The sequence below is a fragment of the Carya illinoinensis genome, chromosome 8 (genome assembly GCF_018687715.1).
Source record: "Carya illinoinensis cultivar Pawnee chromosome 8, C.illinoinensisPawnee_v1, whole genome shotgun sequence".
Classification (NCBI taxonomy): Eukaryota; Viridiplantae; Streptophyta; class Magnoliopsida; order Fagales; family Juglandaceae; genus Carya; species Carya illinoinensis.
Window position 1 is genome coordinate 17096773 of NC_056759.1, and position 21612 is coordinate 17118384.

Consider the following 21612-nt stretch of genomic DNA (forward strand, 5'->3'; position numbering starts at 1 on the left):
CACTTTTCCCATATCAAGGATTAGATTAGGCGATTCTTCTTCGTGTCGAGCATGGGCCGGGAATATCTCAAGGGGGAGGCCATCCACCAAGAGTTCTCAATATGGGTTGTTGAGAGACCGTGCCGGACAAGTCCATCTTCATTGCTCTATCCAAACGGGAGGAGGCCAGGTCAGAGGCTATCCTGTCCTAGGTCAAGGCCCATCTTGACGACTCGATGTTAGACATCGCGCTGACCAAAGCTAACAGCCATCGCTACCTGTCTACCTCAAACTGCTCCTATGTGGCCCATCTTGAGGGAGCCCACCACTTCTCGTGGCCAAAAGATACCTTCTAGTTCCCCTGCAGCTGGTGGCAGAAAGAGGAGACCCCAGGACGACTGCAATGTCGCCAAGGCATCTTCAAGGGCCAAGAAGGAGGCTTCTCGGCATGAGTAGGGGTGTAAAGAAAAAAATCGATGAACGGGTAAACCGGACCAGACCGAACTGAACCAGTGGGTTTGGTCCGGTATCTAGTTTGGTTTGTTCCGGTACTAATTTTATTTTTCTTAAAACCGGTCAAAATTAGTCAGGTTTCGATTTCTTTTTCTAAAACCGGACTGGTTCATATATATATTTTAATTTTCTATATTATATATAATTTTTATATATAATATATAATTATATATAAAATAGTATTGTATTATATGATAAATTACTTATTAATATAATATTAAATTTTAAAATCTTATATCACTATAGTTTATTGTATTAATAGCTATATTAATATTATGTAGTGCATATTAATAGTTATACTAACATTATATATATATATATATATATATTATAATATACTATAATATATCACTATAATATATCACTATATTATATATTATAATATATTAGTATAGTCTATAATACAATTATAATATATATTATAATATACTACAATATATTACCACTATAGTATTGTATACTATATTATATATTATATAATATATTAAAACTGGAAAACTGGACCGAAACGGATCGAAAACTAGTAAAGTCGCAGTACCGGTTTAAGAGGGTAACCGGTGCGTAATTAGTTTTGAAAAATATATAACCGATGCATACTGGTTTGGTCCTAAATTTTGTCCAAAATAGGACTGGACCGAACTAGTTACACCTCTAGGCATGAAATCTAAGTCCAATGCTCAAAGGTGTCAAGCAATAGGATTGCGATGGGCTTGCCCCTTGGCCAAGTTGTGGTTCCTACTACTCCCACTTTACCGACCGCTCAAGCATTGGCAACTTAAGCAACCTCCCCAGTTTCTACACCACTAGTTGCTCCCGGGGATGAACTGGATGAAGATGAGGCTGGTTTTTGGATGGCTTTTGTTGAAGTATTTCTTAACCTTGACCTGAGAGGAGCCCTTCGAAGACCTCGCTAAGCCATCCTAGTCTGTTCTCTTAGAGTTCTTTGCTGACTCATCTGCCATTGCGGCTTTCGCCGCGGCAGGCGTTAGTCTCAGCCATAATGAAGACAACTCAAGCTATCCCTTTGAGCTCAAACTCAGTGATGACAAGTCTCGATACCTTCCCCGCCCTTTAATACGAGCTTAAGGTTTCTTCATTTCTTACCCAAAAGGAGCCCACCCTTGAGGCCCCCTTTACTCACAAGGAGGGGGAAACCGATGCGCTTGAGCAGGAGATGGCATAAGGGTCCTCTGACTTGCGTGAATCCTCCGACAGGCAAAATGTGCGTCCTGAGGGTGAGGGGGATGGTGGGTTGCCAAAACTTCCCTTCGTGGGTACAACAACTCCCAAGGCTGGGGACACCAACTGAAGGTGACTAGTGATGTCTCTCTGAGGGCCTCTGAGGAGGTGTCAGAGTTCAAGTCTGCTTTGGGTAGAGGGTAGGCTGCCGTAGGAGGTTCTAATTGTGCCGGTCCTTCCCAAGTGTCTACCCCGCGAGTCCCAGACTCTTCCTAGAAATTGGGTGGAGTCGGCCTATTGATGTCCCCTCAGAGAACACCATTTCAGGAGAACAGGTGGGTATTTGAGGGGCCAAAAAATTGAAGGGACTATTTTTACAGGTATTCGAGCAGGACCTAGTCTGATTTTTCCCTGTTGATTTTTTTTTTTTTTTTTTTTTGCCCTAACATTGCATACTTTCTAGGGAGCTGACAAGTTGGCTGCCCTAATTGTGGAGGAAAGAGGAGAGCTTGAGGTAGTGGTTCAGGTGCTCAGGACTCTCGTCCTCCTCTCTTGCTCGGAGGTCTGCACGGTGAAACATGAGGTGGGGGAGGAGTCTTGTGAAAGAGATGCCACAGTGGAGAATGTGGCTGAGCTGGAGGCCAATTGCAAGCGTCGAAAGTGCAAGTTAGCTAAGGATCGCCAGGAGGTGGCCCTCCTCACAAAAGACTTGGCTAAGTCGCAGGGCTAGCCTGAACATTCCTGCCTAGAGGCCAAACTCTTGGAGAAGGAGAGGGACTGGTTTTGGAATCAACTAGACCAGCGTCAAGGGAAGTCTAGCAATCCCTCGACACCCTTCGGGGGATAAGGCACTATTGGTCCAGCAACACAACACGAATGTGAGGCAGTACAACTAGCTGACTAGCAAGTATACTGAGCTGACCAAGTCAGTGGAGAATAAGATGGAGGCCATGAAGTCAGGCCAGGCACAAGTCTCTTGACCTGCTGACCTTCATGCCAACAAGCTGAGTCCCTTGACTCGCCGTGAAGTCAGGCCGAACACACAAGTCTCTTGACTTGCCCAAATGGCCAATCGGACACAAGTCTTTTGACTTTCCAACCTTTGTGCCACCAAGCCGAGTCCCTTAACTTGCCATAAAGTCAAGCTAGGCATAAGTCCCAGGACTTGCCTAGAAAACCAGTTGAACACAAGTCCCTTGACTTGCCAACCTTCGTGCCACCAAACCAGGTCCCTTGACTTGCCACGAAGTTAGAACGAGCATGATGCATTAAATGGCCATAGGGACTAGCATGCAATGACAAAGTAAGATATCTACTCATCACTGTAATCATGTCAATGTGCGCACCTCCCCCTTACATACTAGAAGAGATAAACAGAGAAACAAAGGGCAACCTATGTACAATAAGGCAAGGTGATGCCTAACATGGTAGAGGAGAACCCTGCTACAGGTACAAAGCTCTATACGCCCCTACACGATTTGCCAGCAGTGAGTGGGGGCCACCACGATCGGTATAAGCACATTCCCGGCTCAGGTAAAAGGATCTAGCTCATACTCACTCTTTTGAACACTTTCTCTTAGCATTCTCCCTTTAAAGATATTATTTTAACTTAGGCATCGGAGGTGTCCCTCACCTCCCCAACCCCTCATCTAAATGCACTCTACAGGTCTTCGAGAAGAACCGTTGAGTTGCCCAGGCTGCGAAACATGACGTCAATAGTGGTCGGTTTTACTTCAATATCAGGTTGAACCTGGTAAATGTCAGGCAAGATTGACTCGTAAATTCTTAAAACTCATTTTAATTTTAGTGTTCAGACTGCATCAAACCATAGTAGTACACTTGGGTCATCTTCTTCAAATGGTTCTTGCCCTAGCTCTCTCCCTCTTCCCCCTCTTTTCGTACCCACAAAATGTCCCCCAAGAAATTAATTTTACACCATTTATGGATTTCAGGTTTCAAGCATTTTACCTTGTCTTGAAGATGCTTGAAAAGGAGAACTGATTATTTATAGCATTTATGGGACTATTTGTGACACTATATGCAATGCATAGGCAAAAATAATTTCAATGGCGATTACATAAGGCGTTGGAAAAGGATTAAGGCTATTTGTAGCATTTTTGTAAGTATTTGGGATGCCAGTTTGTCAACGCTAAAAGTGTTTCCCAATGAATTAGATGTGCAATCTATATGAGCAATTGAGGCGCTTTTCTTGGCTATTTGCGGTAGTTAGGAAGCACCGGAAATAATAAATAATTGCGACAATTATTTTGAATCGTTGCTTGAAACCAGTTGTGAAGAAACAATGGGAGCATTGAACCAAAAACCAATGGGAAAAATTATTTGCAGTTATTTTGGGTTTGTTTAAGTAACTAAACTAATTATTAACAATATTATATTATAGCATGCGTCCGACTTGGTCATTTTAGGAACTAATTAATTAACAATATTATAGCCTACAAATAACATTTTTAATAAACTGAATGTTTTGCATAAAAGCATAGAAGAAGAAGGTTACAAAGAAATTGCTTTTCGTATTGATGTATTGCTTAAGTTTACAATGTACAAAACTTCTTATTTATAGTATTGACATGCGTGAATAAAGAATCTGATTTTCTAACTAATTGTACAGAAAATTTCTAACAGAATGACAGCTCATTTATTCTAGAATCATCCTTGTTTTGCTGGTTACCCTTTGCTGAGTTGTGGGAGATCGTGGATGACGTGGAATGTTGTGATGGCAGCTTCTCTAACATTCCCCCCGCAAGATGGAGAGTGGATGTCAATGACTCCCATCTTGAGCAATAAAGAATAAAACAAAGAAGAATGAAGTGCTTTGGTGAGAACATCAGCCAGTTTGGAGTGTGATGGTGTGTATGCGGTTGAGATCAGACCCTCTTGAATTTTATCCCGAATTAGATGACAATCTAATTCAATGTGTTTGGTCCTTTCATGAAAAAGGGGATTGGAGGCAATGTGCAGAGCAGATTTGCTATCACAATGAAGGGTAGCTAGCTAAGGATGAAGAATTGTGAGATCAGAAAGCAAATATTTTAACCAAACAAGCTCACATGAGGCAGCAGCCATGGATCTATATTCTGCTTCAGCAGAGCTTTGAGAGATCGTGATTTGCTTCTTACATTTCCATGAGATAAGTGACTTTCCAAGAAAGACACAATATCCAGTAGTTGACCTTCTTGTGTCAGGGCATGAAGCCCAATCCGAGTCACGGTAAGAAGTAAGCTGATAAGTGGAAGATGAAGGAAAAAACAATCCTTGGCTAGGTGACTTTTTAACATAATGTAGAATTTTGTAAGCTGCTTGAATATGTGCAACACGAGATGTACTCATTCTCTCTTTTTCTTGAGGTTTCGGTATTTCTTTCTTTCTCAATCTCACTTTTACTTTCTCGTTTTTTATCAATCTCAGTTTCACTCTTTCTTTTTTGATCAACCTTACTTTTCAACTTCAATTGGTCCTCATGGACCTCTGTTAGAGTTAAAGGAACAAGTTTGATTGTTTTTCTACCCTTTTGAAAACTATACATGTTACTGAACCCATCATGGATCACTCTCCTATCACACTACCACGGCTTCCTCAACAAAATATGGGTAGCATGCATAGGCACTACATCACAAAGTACCTCATCCTTATACTTCTCAATTGAAAAAGAAACAAGCACTTGCTTATTTACTCTAACCTCCCCACAATCATTCAACCACTGCAACTTGTATGGTCTAGGGTGTTTCAAGGTAGGTAAATTCAATTTCTCAACTAAAATAGTGCTAGCAACATTAGTACAACTACCCCCATCAATGATCATACTACATACCTTGTTGTTGATGTGGCATCTAGTATGAAAAATGTTCTCTCTTTGCTACTCTATATCATCCATCTTAAATTCTGTATTGGGAGCACGCCTAACAACAAAAGACTCGCCATATTCTTCATTCTTATCATACATATTCTCAATACTAGATTCACATCTCTTCCTATCTCTCCCACCTTGCAGGTTTCTACTCACTGTATCTCGATGAATTATCCTATCCCTCACTTCCCCTAATATCATGTTCAACCGCTCAAATTGTTGTTGCATGACCTGCAACACAAAGAAGTTGTCTACCATCCCCTTGGATGATGTGTGAGACATCATAATGCGCTATACAAAAGAATATTAGTGGTAAAAACCTCACGCACTCCCTTACATGTTTACGCTCGAATGATGGCACTCCACTCATGTATCACTCTTAATTGGCTTTTCCCCGATAATGATCTCTCACTATCTTGCCTTTTACCTCAAGAGTTTTCCTACTCAAGTTCTTTAAGAACTAATTGAACTCAATCAAACAATACAATCTTGTTTTATCCCAACTAGTAATTAGGTCCAAGAAACAAGAACAAGAGAAAACACGGAAAGAATAAAATGACACGAGACTCAAGGAAATGATACGAGGGAAAGAGTAATCACAAGACAAGATACCAACTATAATGATATGTATTCAACCCCTTTGATGATAAAACTCAACCAAATAAAATAAAAATTTGGATTTTTTTTTCTTTTCCATTCTTTTCTTTTCTTTTCTCAACAATTCAATCACAAACAGAAATATTCAATTGTGATAATCATACAATTGAATTCAAATACATAAACATTGACAAGAAAATAGAAGGGAATCAATGAAACCCTAGAAATTTCAAACCCTAGATGGTGTAAATTTTGGCAGCCCAAGGAAAAATGAATTTCTGCACTTTTTATTTTTATTTTTTGGGAACTCTAGAACATTGAAGCCTTAGAATTTACGATGTAATAAATAAAAGATAGAATCAAACCTGATTGGAAACCTGGCTCTGATATCAAATGATGTGAACCTCAATCGACTTGCTTTGAGACTCAACAACAATATTGGAAAACCAACCCAAGAAAGCTAAAATCAAGCCTATGGATGGAGAATCTAGACCCGTTGAGAACCCGTTTCAAGAACCTAAATTATATTAAAATCTAGACCCGTTGAATAACTCATCTCAAGAACCCAGATTACAAGGAAGAACGCCACAAAGGTTATGATTTTCCTTTGATAAGTTCAGAAGTTCAATCAACAACAAGAGTAGTCAACTCAACTCACCAATAAAAATTCAATATTGTCTAACATCCTCAAATGAGGCTACAAGTGGTTTAAATAAACAATCCCAAAAAATCCTAGTGAATAGTACAACGGGTACTGTAGCGTGAACAGTGTCATGCTACAGTACTTTTAAAACTCTAAATCAAATAAAATAATAACTTTTCAAATATGCCCTTGGCCAAAATACAAGGCCTTCCCAAAAACCCTAATTCAGTAGAAATAAGACGTGTAGGCTGGACATCTCCCAAGCCCAATTATTCTAGATTAATTCCTATAAATAATAAAATAAGTCATTTTAATTAAATAAATAAGTCCATGGCCTTTAATAACAATAGGCTCAAGTCATGTCTTCTATAGCGTATCACATGGATGAAAACTGAACCTTCTTCTCTCAAGCCCATCATGACTGTTGGGCTCCCGCTTGCTTCATCCCAATTGGATTGCACAAATTCTTACATTACTTTCTTGATCTTCGTGGCTCTTAATCTTATAATTGATCCTTAAGACTTAGTCCATCTTGGGGCCCATCAGAATATATGCTTTCACAGGGGAGTTTTTTTTATCACTAGTTGTGTTCGATTCGATCTAATCAAGCAAATATCAAATAGGCTATCGAACAAACTAATTCATTGACAGTCCTAATGGGAACTGATGTAAACTAATCCAGTAAATGAGATTGATGTTGAAATAGATTTAAAAAACTCCTACAAAACATTGATAAATAGTTCAAGAATACGTACAAGGTTTTGCAAGAAACTTTTAGATGGACTTCCAAAACATTGAAGTTAAATGATAAGTTCAAGAATTCATATTAAAGATAGGTTGTAAATTTGCAATAATGCCCGATTGTAATTTCCATGCCCGGCGCTACAACAGTACTCGAGAATTAACTTTATCAATGGTATATGTTACTAGCATTAATAATGAAGAGTAGAGAAACATTAGCGATTTAGATTTTTGTAGCAGTGAATTAATGATGCCCGATTGGACCAACATTATTAGCAAAGTTGGCCAATTTATAATGATCCTTGTGTTGTCTGTTATAGAGATCAAAAGTCCAAGCTTTCCCGCCAAGGGTGTATGGGATTTAATTAGTTAATGAAAAACTTATTTTTAAGTCTTTTTATTGTCATACCAACGCATTGCATGCTGATATGCATTCATTTAGAGAGTATCATACATATATATTGTGTGTATATATATATATATATATGCATGCATTGAACACCAATATCACATGAAAATAAGAGCAAAGGCGCGCAGTTGATCTTTGTCAGGCTTCAATTAATAATAATCTACATACAGAAAGAGAGGCCTGGCCTTAGTTCCGGCGCAGCTTTCTTCATTTCGAGCACCATCACATGCATGCATCCATCCATCCATCCACTCTTAAATGCTTCAACCCCACACTATCCTAGCTTGCTTTCTTCTCCATATATAAGGATTACCTTCTGGATTCATGTATTATATATATACCCCAACACCCTTGATCCATTTCTCTCCATCAGCTTATTCTCAGTCTTCTTCAACTTTCTTCATTCTACCATCGTCATCACCTCTCGCTCTTTCCCTCAGCAAATCAATATGGCCAAACTTTCGAGTCTGCTTTACATTGTTTTCTTCGTTCTCTGTGTTATCACCCACTACTCCTCAAATACAGTTACGGTTTATAATGTAATAAGCTTTGGAGCTAAAGCAAATGGCATAGGGGACTCCACACCAGCATTCATTAATGCATGGGCTGCAGCCAGCTGCGCCTCAACGGGTTCTACTGCCATTAAGGTGCCAAAGGGAAGATATGTACTTGGCTCTTCGGCCTTCAAAGGTGACTGCAAAAGCTTCGATATCACTTTCCAGATTGAGGGAACACTCGTTGCTCCGGCCGATTATGGTGTTCTAGGAAAAGCTAAAATTTGGCTGAGCTTTGAAGGCGTTAGCCACGTTACCATTGTCGGGGGAGCACTCGATGCCAAAGGACAATCTTTGTGGGCTTGCAAATTAGCTGCCAGCAAAAACTGTCCCAGCGGAGCCACGGTACCTACTTTCACATTCATTGATTTAATTCCTTTTTTTTTTTTCTTTTTTTCCTGCATGCTTTAATTTCCAAGTGTGGATCACCTCCTTGATCTTTTTTGTTTTTTAAGGCAATATTTCAGCGTAAAGACAATTAGCATTGCAATGATCATTTTTTAAGTTATTTTAAGTACGTAGCACATAATCTCATGTATTACGAGTACATATGGAAATATATAATTAAGTAAGGGCTCGTTTGACTCATAAAGAGTCTCTAATACTTTTATAAATAGTAGTGAAATTATTTGTGAATAATCAATCTTATAATACCATACAATAATTATAATAAGAATGTTGTTATTTTAATTATAATATTAATATTATTATTTTTTAATTATAATATTATAATATTATTGATAGCAATAATTGATGCTTATGGTGAGGATTTCTTGTGTATGAATGCAGACATTGAGCTTTACCGATTCTAACAACATTAGGATCAAGGGATTGCTCTCACAAAACAGCCAGATGTTCCACATTGTACGTTTAGTGGCTGCCAAAACGTGCATGTTGAAAAAGTCAAAATCATAGCCGCCGGAGACAGCCCCAACACAGATGGCATTCACGTCCAATTATCCAGCAATGTTGCCATCACGAAGTCACGCATCAGAACAGGGGATGATTGCATCTCCATTGGCCCTGGCACCAAGGACTTGTGGATTGAACGCGTCGAATGCGGCCCTGGTCACGGCATTAGGTAACAGAAAGGCCAAAAGAAAACGTTTTAGACTATAATGTTAATGGTAATATTAGATAAAGTCTTAATGTGTACAATTCTCGCATATTCATTTTAAAAAATGGTTAGACTCATGGTCTAACAAATAATTTTTTTTATGTGAGTATTAAATTTATCAATCTTTTAAAAGAGTAACCCTGGTCACGGCATTCGGTGTATAATATTAACGTCGTATTTGCATGTGTAATTGTGCATGTTGCAGCATAGGCAGTCTTGCAAAGGACACCGAAGAGCTAGGGGTCTAAAACGTGACAGTGAAGAAGGCAGTTTTTACCGGCACTCAAAATGGGTTCAGAATAAAATCTTGGGCCAGACCTAGCAATGGATTCGTCCAACGGGTCCGGTTCCTAGGCGCTGTAATGAACAATGTCCAGAATCCTATACTTATTATCAAAATTATTGCCCCCACAACATCAACTGCCCTACTCAGGTAATGAGAAGTCTTAAGTAGCTTAATTTTTTTTTATAATGGGCTGTTCTAAAATGTTAGCGTTAAAGTATAAATTAAATAATAAAATTTACCTTTATCCATCAACTTAAACTTTTAGGACAAGTGTGTGATTTCACATGGTATCAAAACAGAAGTTTTGAGTTCAAATCCTGACTCTACACTCTATCTCATTTAATTAATTATTACATGTGTTGGATCACCCATTGAAGGAGAGAGTCTGACTTACATGTGAGGGAGAGTGTTAAGACATAAAATAAATAATAAAATCTACATATTCTAATCAATTTAAACTTTTGAAACAAGTAGTGATTTCACAATTAGGACAAGTTTGATTTTGGGGAATTTTCAGAATTTTTGTTTCTATTTTCAATAAATTTTAAAATTTCAACCAAACGTTTTCAAATCTAAAAAAATACACAATTTTAACTTTCTAGTTAACATTACCTAAACGCAAAGCTAAAAAGGTTCCTAAAAAATTATGTTCGAACATATTTTCAACTCTACCAATATACTTTTACAAATTCTTTTTTTTTTTTTTTTTTGTGAAGAAAACCTGTATGTTGTATTCATGTACTTGCTGAGTTACACAATTTATCAAACTTTACACACTTAAGAATCTCTTGTGGATAATCTTCCATCGACACCCTCTCCTCTTGTATACTTAATGCAATTTTAGCAAGACTATGTGCCACATTATTACAGCATCTGTTAGCATATACCACAGACCAGTCTATTCTCTTCCTTAATACATCTTTAAGATCTTCAATTACCTGCCCGTGTCTCTCCCAACATTCATCAGAGCTATTTACAGCATTCACAATAGATAAAGCATCACCTTCAAATTGAACCTTTCTGAAATTCAGTTCAGCACACAATTTCATGGCCCTTCATAGTACATACACCTCAGCTACTGTTGCATCTTGCACCTTTGTTCTAGGACAGCAGAGAGAAGCAATTATTTCCCCACTACTATCTCGGATCACCACCCCAATCCCACTTCTATCCTCCTTAATTTTCTATGTCGCATCCCAATTAACCTTCAATACATCACCCATAGGTGGTTTCCAATGAGTAGCCTTGTTGCTTATAGAAACACCACTATTTGCTTCACTAGTTTGCTTCACTTGAGCCAATTGAAAATCTGTCAAACACTGGACAGCTTGGTTAAACACTTCATTTGGCCCTACAAGCTTATTATCAAACACCAAGCCATTCCTTCTCAACCATATCCTCCTCATTACCACAGCTATAATTTCCAATTGATCTCGAGACAACTTTAGAATCCAGTCTGACCAGAGCTCAAACATGTCCCTTTCACCACTCGACCATTTATGCACTGGACTCCTCTCACAAGCCCATACATCACTTGCCCCCCTGCAACTCCACAGCATGACAGACTGATTCATTTTCATTCATGCAAACTGGACAGGTAGCTTCCTTCACAACAGACCTCTTCATTAAGTTCATCTTTGTTGGCAGACAGTTCAACATAGCCTTCCAAACAAATACTTTAACTACCCCTGGGATATTCAATAACCACACCTTCCTCCACACCTCTCCTGATTTATTTGACATCTCCCCTTTCTCCCTTCTTTTTCTATTGATTTCCACATGATATGCACTTCTAACTGTGAACAAGCCATTTTTTGAATATGCCCATATCTGCTTGTCCGGTAATCCTGAGAGACTAATAGGTAATTTTCATATTATATCTGTTTCCTCTTCATTCAGCACTTCTTTCACTAGCTCCACATTCCATTCTTTTCACTCAACTGAAATTAGTTGCTCCACCTTTGCCTCAGCATGCAAAATATTGATTGGGGATTGAATTTTAAAAGTAACAGCCCTTGGAACCCATCTATCATTCCAAATCTTAATACTCTTTCCATCTCCCACTCTCCAAACCAATCCCTCACTCAACAAGTCCCTTGCATTCCATAGGCTTCTCCAAATAACTAAGGGTTTGAATCCTAAGGAAGCATGCTACAGATCAGTATATCTGAAATATTTCTCTTTTAATACCACAGCTGCCATAGAATGGGGTTTCATCATTACTCTCCAACACTGTTTTGCAAAAAGAGCTTGATTAAAGGCTTCAAGCTCTCTGAAACCCAGTCCCCCATCATTTTTAGACCATCCCATCTTTGCCCAACTTCTCCACTGAATTCTGTTCTTCCTTTGCTTGAATCCCCACCAAAATTTTGCCATTTGAGAAGCTATCTCATCACTCAACTTTTTTGGCAACTTGAACACACTCATGTAATAGGTTGGAATTGCTTGAATGACTGCCTTAAGTAATACTTCTTTTCCTGAGGGTGATAGAAACTTATTCTTCCAATCACTCAACTTCTTCCATACCCTATCTTTTACAATGCCAAAAGATTGGTATCTTGATCTACCAACCATGATTGGCAATCCTAGATACTTCTCACAGTTGTTTTGTTCTCTAGCTCCACAATCTTTGATAATGGCCTTTCTCATTTCACTAGCAATTGTTGGACTGAACAAGATTGTTGTTTTAGGCTTATTTAAGCTCTGACCATAAGCCTTTTCATATACCTCCAAAATCTCACTGATCTTCCTCCATTCATTCCAAAAAGCTTTCCCAAAGATTAAGCAATCATTTGCAAACAAAAGGTGAGTCATTTTAACACCCCCACGAGCCACTGCAACCCCTTTCAATTCACCTCTTTGCTTTGCTAGCTCAAGCCTGCTTAACCCTTCAGCACATATTAGGAAAAGATAAGGAGATAAAGAGTCTCCTTGTCTTAATCCTCTTGAAGGAGAAATAAACTTCCCTGGTCTACCATTAATTAGAGTAGCATATGTCACTATTGAAATAAACTTCATTATCAAGTCTGTCCATCTTGCCCCAAATCCAAGCTTCCTCATAACTGCCTCTAAGTATTGCCACTCCACCTTATCATAGGCCTTAGAGATATCAAGTTTTACAGCCATGCTCCCCACTCTGCCTTTTTGTCTACATTTCATAGAATGGAGAACCTCATAAGCTGCAATAACATTGTCTGAAATCAATCTTCCAGGTATGAATGCACTCTGACATCTAGAGATAACTCTATCCATCACCTTTTTTAGCCTATTTGCAAGAGTCTTTGCAATGATCTTATAGAATACATTGCAAAGACTTATCGGCCTGAAGTCATTAACAGTTTTTGGATCATTAATTTTAGGGACCAGTACAATAAAGGTCTGAATGATAGATTCCTTCAACCTGCCTCCATTCAGGAAACCTCAACACTGCTTCACTTACATCATTCCCAACCACATTCCAAAAGGATTGAAAGAAAACAGCCACATACCCATCAGGTCATGGAGCTTTCATAGGCCCCATCATTTTCAGAGCCACGTCCACTTCCTCTCTTGTAAAAGCCTTCTCAAGAAACTCATTCATAGATTCAGACACCCTGAGTTCCATACTTTCTTTAGATGGTTGTGCACTAGAATAAACTTGTGCAAAATGTTCTCTGAATGCAGCTTCAATACTTTCCTCATTATCCCTCAAAACTGACTAATTATCCATTATGGCCACAATCTTGTTTCTTTTTTTTCTTTGATTAGCACATTCATGGAAGAATCTAGTATTTTTATCTCCCATCATGTACCAATTCCTCTTAGCACGTTGTTTCTACTTAATATCCTCCTGCTCCAGTAATGTATCAATTCTTTCTTGCAGCTGTTTTAATTCTATCATCACTTCCTGAGAAAGCTCCCCTTGTAGCTCTTTAATTCTCTTTGAAATTGTTTCAATTTCCTTGGTTCTGCCTTTATCACTCTCCTTAAAGCAAGATGACAGTATGCCACTGCAGACTTTTAGTCTAGCTTGACTTTCTATACAGGTTCAGTGTCAGCTATTCTCTTCTCCCATCCCTGCTTAATTGCTTGCTCACAGCCCTCCTGCTTGATCCAACAAGCCTCAAACCTGAATGGAACTCTCAACCTTCTTTTGTTATAGTCACCATCACCACCAGTGAGTAAGATTGGCAAGTGATCTGAACATCTCCCAATTAAGGCCTCCACCTTCAGTTCTTTAAACAATGCTCTACAATTATTGTTTACCATAAACCTGTCCAGTCTTTCCTTTGTAAAGGATAAATCCTCTTGTTTATTTGAACAAGTAAAAACATTACCTTTGCATCCAATGTCAACTAAACCGCATTCCTCCAAAGCTTCTCTGAACATTTCAATCTGTCCCTCTAGTTTGCTCTTACCTCCTACCTTCTCATTCTGCCATAAGATCTCATTGAAGTCTCCCCCTACACACCAAGTAGTGGCATTGGCAGGTTTTAACTGCCTCAATAATTCCCATGATAACCTTCTTTTTCCTGTTTTAGGATGGCCATAAAAGCCAGTAAAGTGCGAATCACCCCCTTCCTTTTCCCCTTTAACCAGAACACTAACATGCCAGCTTGAATAGTTGATCACTTCCACTTCCTTCTCATACTTCCACATTAACACCAAACCTCCTCTCCTTCCAACTGGATCCACAATTAGGCACCCTTCCATGCCTAGTCTTCTTTGCAAACTAGAGATCTTACATGATCTAGCTTTTGTTTCACAAACAAAAACTATAGTGGGCTGCTTATCCTTAACCAACAGGCTAAGATCTTGAACTGTCTGAGAGTTCCCAAGCCCTCGGCAGTTCCAACATAGGATTTTCATAATGCTAGGTGGTGCTGCTCAGCAATAACCACCCCTAGTCTGTCATCATTACAGACCATCTCAATATCACCTTTAATTCTTTTTCCTTCACTCACCACCTCACTAGCATCTTCAATTGACTCATGATTTCTTTTCAACAGAGAGTGAGGACTAGAATACTTACCTGACTCAGGTCTAGCTCTAGTTCTTCTCCTCCATCTAGCAGCCTTTTTTTTGTTTGGAGCCTGGTCAGCATCATTTGAGTTCACTTTTTCAACCAGCAACCTACTCTCATCCACAATAGCTTGAACATCTTCCACATTCACATAAGATTCTGTAAATTCCTTATTCAATTCTTACTTCATCACTATTAACTGTTCTTCATTAAGCATCATCACCTTGGAACTCTCCTCACTTACATCCACTTCCTTATCACCAGAATTCTGTTTGTTATCCCCCCCTTCATTCTCTTTATTAGCACAATTTGATCTCAAATGTTCCTCACTCTCCTCACTCTTTCTAGCTTGAGGCATAGCTCAAAGCCATACTCCATACTGACCAAAACTACCTTCCTCAGCCTTACAGCCCTCCTTTTCATGAACAATTCTACCACAACCAAAACACATCCGAGGCAATTTCTCATATCGAAAAGGAATCCAGCTTTTCTTTCCATCTACTAAAATAGTTCTCCCTCTAGCTATAGATCTCCTTAGGTCACATTCCACTTTGACTCTCAGACACCTTCCCCAAGCAGAGCCATCCTCCTGGACATCTATCTCCTCCACCTCCCCCATCGACCTCCCTATAATTTCCCCCATCTTCTGATTCATATAGCTTAATGGAAAATCCAACATCTGTACCCATAGACATGCATGATCGAAGTCTATTCTACTAGGTTTTGTTTCACCATCCAACTCTTTTATCACAAACAGATAACTGTCAAAAAGCCATGGACAGCCATCTAAAACTCTCATTTTATCTCTTCGAGTAACAAAAGTAATTACGAAACAGTTACTCCCTATCTCATAAAATTCCAATGGCTTACTGACTTTCCATACCTTTTCCATCATCGACCTCACCACCTCATTTCCTATCCTACGATCCAAAATGATCTTCCCTACCAGACTTCGTTCACCTTTCAACCTCAATGCTCCAATCGAGTTTTGCTAGATCTCAATCGGATGCTCTTCTTCATCATTCAATCTCAGATGCTTCCATACTTCCTCCATTTCCTCCATCCTTTCATCTGCTTACAATCGCAAGCACAAAAAACCTTCCCTCCTCAATCGAGAAACGAAGACTCACACTTCTCATCAGTCACTTTCCAAAAATGGAAAACGGTTGAGAGAAAACTTTTAGAAAAAGTAATTTTTAATTGGCCTTACTTTTACAAATTCTAATACATAACTCATTTTCCAAAAACAATTATTCAATATTTTTTTCTTATTTTCAAAATCTCAATAAATAATAAATCTCGAACATTGTTCTTAAAATTTTTTATAACCAAACATGATGGACTTAGACTATACATGATGGACTTAGCCCATAAGCTAACCCATTTTTCTTTCGTTTATGGTCAAAATGAACTGATACTGATGTTTTCTTTTTCTATTCTTTTTTCCCTTCTTGATAGGTATCAGGTATAAAAATAAGTGATGTGATATACCGGGGCATTCGAGGAACATCAGCAACTCAGACTGCAATAAAATTTTATTGTAGTTCCAAAAAGACTTGCACTGGGATTAGACTCGAAAATGTCAATTTGACTTGTCTAGATCAAGTGGCTCAATCCTCTTGTACCAATGCAATTGGAAGAACCCTTGGCTCAATACAACCTAACGGTTGCTTGTGATTGAGAGAGGATTAAATATTTTGTGTATAAAATATATATTTTGTTTATTAACAAGTACGTACGTACATGATTATTTTTCTCATTAGCTAAAAGAAAAAGGATAGTGTATTGGAGTGTCTGATCTTGTAAATTTCATGGATAAATCTCATGTTCTACATTATACAGAATATGAGTCTATAACCAGCCCAATGCAGGATTTTATAGAGTTATATTTCTTTCAATTTTAAACTATACATGATTACAACTATTACAACGATTCAAAATTAATTATTATAATAAATGGTCAACCTATAAATAAATATATTACATAATATAAATTTCGTAGGATGCATACAGTTTGCACCTATATCCACTACCATTAAAAAGGCTTTTTGCAAGAAAAAAAACTGTTGTAATTAAAAACTCTAATTTTCATTATAAAAGAGTATTTGCAACAATAACACGTCCGATGCAAGCACTCTATACACTAATTCATAAATTTTTTTATATTTCCTTTTTGATCTTTTTGAAAGAAAATAACTTTGCTTAGGATTAATATCAAAACTAGTATGGCGGCCAACACACAACTCGGAATTGCCAAGCATGCTAGTCCGATTAAAACAATGCTTGGGATAATTGAGTAGTGCAAGAAATTAATGATTGCTCCATATCACAAAGTAAGACAATTTTGATCAAAACACTACTTGTGATAACCAAGCAATGCAATAAAATAGTCCTTGTTTGGGATCACCGAGCAAGATCAATCCGGGCAAAAAACTGCTCAGGATAACTGAGCAACGAAAAAAATAAATGATTTCAAACAAGGTCAATCCAACCGACATAATGCTCGGGATAACTGACCAGCTAAGCTACAAACTGTCACATGATTGGATCAGCAAGCAACGCCATTTCAGTCAAAATGCAAGGAAATAACCCTTGCTCGAGGACAGCTTCAATGCTCGCCTAAAATGGTGTGGTCATGAAGAATAAATCTCGCATTATATGTAGACAATGTCTTAGGCATATTTATAAACAATGAACAACATTATCTTATTGAATGGGTTTTATGAGATTAGTTAGGCTCATGAATTTCTTCATAGTATCAAAACCTGCCACATAACGAATGGGTACCCGCACTACTTAGCCCGTAACAAGAATCGAAAAAAGTACTAGCCTGCACATGAGGGAGGGTGTTGAGGAAAAAATCTCAAATTGCTTTTAGACAAGGTTTTGAGCATATTTATAAGCAATGAGCAACACTCTCTTGTTGAACTAATTTTTTAAGATAAGTTAGGCCCATGAATTTCTTCACATAATGTCTATGATGTTGATTGTGAGCACTCGTTGAGCCTAATGCAAGATGTTTTTGCGTGCCTGGTGCGAGAACTTTTTGCTCATCTCAAGCGTGGCTTTTTCTCCCCCAAGGGCAACCTTCACAGTTTTGCAGTGCTCGCCCTAAGGCAAAAGCACCCCAGAAGCACTTCAATCAAAATTGTGTATAATATAATTCATGTGGTTGTAATAAAACTACTCAAAATAAATCAATAAAAACAACTGAAAATAACATAAAACATATCATTCTAACATTTCAATTAATATAATAATAGTATGAATTACATCCTTATGATATATATGAATCATGCCAACATCTTTCAAACGTTGTGCATCATCATATTATAAATAAAATAAAATAAAAAAATAATAATAAATTTACCATCAATAACAAATATGTCATTACATTAATAATGGGAAACAATATTGTATTACATGCTTTTATACATTCATTATTTGTATAATTCATTGACACAAACCCCTTAGAGACCAAAAAACTAGGTCTTAGAATTCCCAATAACCAAATTCATTTTCTAAAACCCAAATGCCTCAGTAATGGAGCCAGCCCATATGTAGAAGATATGGAGAAAGTTACCTCGAATTGACAATGTCGGCCCTTTATATAAAAATTACTCTTATTCAATGATGAGTAAGTAACGGGATGATCTTCTCCTTTAATCTTAGGGTCCTGCTTATTGGAATTGGTATCTATATCCACAAAGGAAAGGATTGTCATCCTCGGAGAGTATCTCACCCTTTCTTTTGTGGGAGATCTGTAGTCAACTGTAGAGGCTATCATATTTATCCACAATTGGGGAGCACGATCCTCTGAAAACGAGTGTACTGTAGACTCCTTACTTGACGGGCTAATGGACCATATTTTTGGGATTTAACTATCCATGGCAGGCCCAACTGATGGGGATAAAAGCACCCCTCTAGTTACCTCACAAATTTTTGTCACGTTGGCAGTGCGGGAATTTCTTTCTTTGGTCCAATTTTGTCTGTTTCTTCATTAAATCCTATTGGCGGTTTGTGCCCCCACATCTTGAGACTAAATGTAACAACTCTGTGCTTGCATCCTTTCATGTCACCAAGATTGTGGTATATGTCCATGGCGATTGATCTGTGGTCTTTTCGTTTGTTTGCCTCTCAACTGGAGCTTCCCAACGGTCGTTCCCCCTCTATTTAAATAGCCTTTCTTACTCTTTTATTCTTTCCCCTCGCATTATCTTTTCTTCTTCTCTGTCAATGCTCATTATCTAAAACCTTGTCTTCACGATTTCCCACACACAGCTCGCATTGCCCCACTAGATTGGGTCCTCGAGAGTGCTTGAATCCCTTCCACAACATAACCCTCCTTACCATGAGGGATACAACTAGTCTTCTACCACAACTCCTTCTCACTGTAAGGGGTTGAGAGATTCATAGGGAATCTCTGACTTGGTAATTCTAGAAGTCCCTAGACTTGATGTAGGGGCCACTAGTTCAATAGTCATCACCAATAAAGTGGCTTTGCCTAGCATTGCCTTTTCTCACTGTGACTTCCTTTTTGTCGTTCTATTCGTGATGTCCTCAACTATCTAGGATTGGCTCCTACCCAACTACACCCTAATGCCTCGAGGATTTTTATGTGTTGTTGAATAGTATGGTAGATGGTTTTAGAACCCAACAAGGAAGAGTATCCCAATTTGACTCCTCGAGAGTTCATCCTAACCCGCGCGGTTAGGTCATTGGGAGGTAATGTTTGTAGTTTCCGTTCTCGACACGAGTATTGAGTCACTTGATTTGAGGGTTGATATTCTAACGCCAAGGCTTGGCAAAGAAAATTATTTTTTGTGTCTTGTTAGGATTAGGAATTCCTTGGTTATGAAGCCACCAGAGCCGAATTCCCCGTTCGCGCCTTGTGGGGAACTTTTCACAAAAACAAGCTGATTTCTATAAATCCTTCTAGTCAGAGCAAGGTCACTTAGAATTGGTTTATTCCACAGTTGAGCAACACCAAAAGGAGGTGTGGATAGATGCTCTTCTAACTAGGCTGAACATCGGCTGATTTCTAGTATGCCTAATTAGTCTCATGTGGTTGGTTGTCCGTATTTTAGGGACCCAGTTGTTTCTCGGGGCAAGAAAAGACCTGTTGATACCCTGCTGGAGAAAGTGATGAAAAAGTCTCGCTAGGAGGGTTATGTAGAGCTTCAGTCCAGTGGTGGTATGACGCCCCCAAATCCCACGTATGGACATGGGGAAATCGAGACGTCGGGATGATGACAATACGGGTCACTACCCTATCGCCAAGTGCCAAGTGTGTACATGCAACAAGTGTGCAAAAGAATACACGCAGCAGATAAACAAAGTCATATAACTAAGTACCAAAATTTTTTTCTATGTTTAATACAAATCCGTTCAAAACATACATAATAAAATATTACAAGCTACAAATATTGTTTCAAACCAAACTACTTGCAAAATTTCATATTGCGGATTTTACAAGTTCGCTCGAGCGGAGGCTTTTGGCCGCTCGAGCGAATTCAGGTAGATTCAAACGCTCGACTGCCGCTCGACAGGGAGCTCGAGCGGGTTGCTGAAAAACGAAGATCGCTCGAGCAGAGACATTGGCCGCTCGAGCGAAATCAGGCAGAGTCGAACGCTCGACGCGCACTCGACACCCCGCTCGAGCGAACATCGTATTTTGACAGATTTTAGGTTTTCCGCCGTGGGACCATATAAAAGCCATTTTTCACTCTAGAGCCGCGAGTTTTGACTGGATAACACTCTTTGGGACAGAAAAACACAGCTAGAAGGATTCAATTCATTTGTTTTGGAGAGGGAATTCCAATTATTGCACGTACGTTGGAATCATACACGAGCACGGACGAGAGAAAAGCGTTGAATCGTTCCCTTGAGCTTTTGACGACGAGTTGAGGCTGCAATGAGGATTTTTCAGTGTTTATTTTCTTCTTCCCATCTTCTCAGAACAATTATGGTGAATTCGTTTATGTTGAATTCCATTTCTAGCATGAGCTAAATTTTCTTCATTCTAGGAAAACGATGTAACCTATTTCCGAACTATGCTTGATTGTCTATGCTAATTTAATGCAAGTCTCTCTTTGTTTATCTGATTTATTCTGAATTTATTGCTTCTAATTAACTGGCCATTGATTAGATGATAAGTAATCTTGTGATTTGCTATCGAAAGAGGGAATCATAGGGTAGATCTTGGATATTTCAGCATAGGTAAGTATAGAGATCGAAAGACTTGTATGAACCTATGTAGTCATTAAATCATTGATCTCATTACGTTCTTGATTATTGAATTTGCATATTCTTGTGTGAATTGATAACCAAGAGTCAATTCCAATTGACTATCGAAAGAGGCTTTTGGATGAATTAGAGATTTGCTAATAGACAAAAGAGGTTTAAGTTAAATTAGTTGGATGAGAAAAGCATAGTGAAGAATTAGGTGAAATCGATTTCCTAGAAGTTTTCTTCCCCATTCAATTTGATCTTCAAACATCAGTTTTATTTCCTTTGCTTATTTCTCTTTGAGTTGATCTAGTTTTATTTGCAACTACAAAAACCTTAGCGATTCCTCTAGATAAAATTGAGATTAGTATAATTTTGGTATTTGGCAAAAGTAAGGTACCAATCCCTGAGGACGATACTCTTCTTATTACTTTACTATAAAACTACGATACTGTGCACTTGCAGTTTTGCACCGGTCAAGTTTTTGGCGCCGTTGCCG

General features: G+C 38.5%; 1 pseudogene; it reads left to right on the forward strand.

The window, feature by feature from the left end:
* Positions 1–8375: 8375 nt before the first annotated feature.
* On the forward strand, positions 8376–16562 carry LOC122274764 (annotated as a pseudogene).
* Positions 16563–21612: the final 5050 nt, after the last annotated feature.